At 39.7% G+C, this 2,831-nt stretch overlaps 1 pseudogene; it reads right to left on the reverse strand.

Annotated features, from left to right (window-relative positions):
* Positions 1 to 797: 797 nt before the first annotated feature.
* LOC102831789 lies at positions 798 to 2,221 on the reverse strand (annotated as a pseudogene).
* Between the last annotated feature and the right edge of the window lie 610 nt (positions 2,222 to 2,831).

The following is a 2,831-nucleotide window of genomic DNA, read 5'->3' on the forward strand; positions in this document are numbered from 1 at the left end:
CGGGTCCGACCCATAGCGACCCTGTACAGGGTTTCCGAGGGTGTAAATCTTTACGGGAGTAGAAAGCCTCATCTTTCTCCCACGGAACGGCTGGTAATTTCGAACCGCTGACCTTAAGGTTCGCAGCCCGATTCGTAACCACTACGCTACCAGAGCTCCTTCGATGCGTGGAGTGGACGGAGCATGCTCCTATTCTATTATATATATATATATAAAGAGGAAGACCCCCAACAAGATGGATTGATGGATTGGCCAAGTGGCAGCATCAATGGACTCAAGTAGTGAGGTTGGCCCAGGATCTGGCAGTGGCAACAGTAGTGAGGTTGGCCCAGGATCGGCCAGTGTTTCATTCTGCTGTGCATAAGGTCACTATGAGTCGGTACCGACTCAATGGCACCTAACAAAAACAACATATATATATGTGTGTGTGTATACAGAAATCCAAATCCACTTTAATAACCTCTGCATTTTTCTTTTACACATTTATGCAGTGTGCTTTTTTTTATTCTCAGTTAAGGAAACAAAACTTGGCCAGTATTTCTGTTATATTTTCATGAGAACTTCTAGGGTCATGGATTGAGATGACTAGTATATCAAATGCTATCTCATAGTTTTCTCAGCATATTGCATGTGTGGTGGTACATTTTATTTGCATTTATTTATCTTAGTGTGCAAACAAAAAACAGACATGAATTTAGTCCATCTGCAAAAGCACTCCAGGCTCCCTACTTCTACTTTTGAAGGAATAGGCAGAGGCAAGTTTAAATTATCCCATAAAATGGCTTTATTTGGTATCTTCAAGACGCATCTCCTTCCATAGGGGATGTAGGTGTTTTAGGAGAAACAGTAACTGGTTTCCATGCACTTTTGTCTAGTTCTGCATGAACATCTGATAGGACAGTTTTCTGGCCTGATTTTTTGGAGGATGGTGGTAAAACACTGCTTCTACCTGCAGCCCCACCTCTAGGACTACTACCATCAGGGCCTTCTGGCATGCCAGTCTACCTACTTACTCAGCAAACTACTGAAGAAATTTGCCAGGACACCTTCACTTGTGGCACCAGCTTTCATGTTTGGATTTTTTATTTATTTATTTATTTTTTTTTTTTTACCTAGCAGGGATGGGTGACACTCTGGCAATATTGGATGACATGGATCTGTTTGGTGTTTGAAGAGAAACTCCAGGTACTCTCAGCAAGGCATCCAAAGGCCTTCCAATTGAAGTTGGTGGTTGTTTAGCTAAAAGGAACTGTAGCTTCATAAGAAACACTTGGTCATCTTCTGCCACAATCTCCTTTTCATGCACAAACTTTATGACAAGTGGTTGAGTTATGATGTCTTCAAAATTATCTTCTGCTTTAAATGTTTGAAATTTTCATGTAATACTCCTATTTTGCAATCATTATCCCATCCTGCTGAAATAAATATTGCATCTTTTCCCACAACAACAGCAGGAATCTTACAGGGAAATACATATATTTTCTGAATGATGTATTTATACACTAAACCTATATATATATATATATTTTTTTTTTTAATGAAATGTAAATAAATGCTGCACCATACTGTAAATAAAACTTGTGGATATGTGACTGGATAAAATCAAATGTTCATCTCTGTAGTCATGCTCTTTTTCCAATATACTAATAGCATCAAACTTTGTGCAAACAACTAGTACAGGAATGTCCAAGTTATGCGTAAGTGTATCTGCTCCCAGAGGTACAACCATGCTGTCGTCTTTGTCGTATTGTGACACAGTGTTTCTTCTCCGAGGAAAGGCTGGGGAATCTTCTCCTGGCTCCACATATTCTTGGAAGTCTCCTATCAGCTTTTGTTCCATTTCTTTCATTTCTTCAGGAATTTTCAGTTTGTCAATATGCTTTCTAACAACACTTGCCAAAGTCCAAAACTTTGACATATCAACAACCAGCATCACTAAAGTGTCTTTCAGAGAAATGGCTTTCAGGGAGAACTTAAGGAGATCTTTATGATACAGCTCTCCATCTAAGATCCATATATTACATCTTGTTTGATCGTCCCTGTCTTCATCATGGACAATTAAGTACAAATATTCCAATCCTCTTCATTTCTTATACTCATCTATTCCCTGAATTTTTCTTATTAAGCTTGTTTTTCCAGCTTCTTCTTCACCCAACAGCAGCACGTTCTTCTTCCCCACAAGGAGCTTGGAGCTTGACTGAATGGAGACCTCGCTAAGGATTCAGGACCTAATGAGGAAGAAAGCGCAAGCTGAGTCAGGGACCCAGGACCGCAGTGCGGGAGAGGCCAGCCACAGGCTGCTGAGAACACAGTGGCTGGGCTGGGCACTGAGCTCCAGCGTTCATGGGATCCCGAGAACTAAGAAAGGCAACGGAGGCCTCCACAACCTCTTTTGAAACTGGCTTGAAGCTCTGCAAGTTCTCTGTTAATGCATGGTTGCTAGCCATTTTTGTATGATATTTAGAAAAAAATTACTTTTATGTGATATTAATGAAATTATCTGATGATTTTTGCATTCCATCGGGTCACCTCTCTTTGGAATGGACACTCTTCTAGTCAGTTGGCCAAGTAGCTGTCTTCCAAATTTCTTGGCATAGATAAATGAGTGCCTCCAGTGCCACATCAGTTTTTTGAAATATTTCCATTTGTGTTCCATCTAGAGCAAGTAAACTTTGCTAGAATGTCCATATATATATTTGAAACAAATGACACACACAATTGATCTTCCTTTAAAATTCATTGACTGATCCATCAGATCATATGAAGTATGATCACATCAACACATAACTACCAAATAATATCATTACATAATTGACAAACTACTGAGAATC

This window comes from Chrysochloris asiatica, unplaced genomic scaffold (assembly GCF_000296735.1).
Source record: "Chrysochloris asiatica unplaced genomic scaffold, ChrAsi1.0 scaffold00155, whole genome shotgun sequence".
Taxonomy (NCBI): Eukaryota; Metazoa; Chordata; class Mammalia; order Afrosoricida; family Chrysochloridae; genus Chrysochloris; species Chrysochloris asiatica.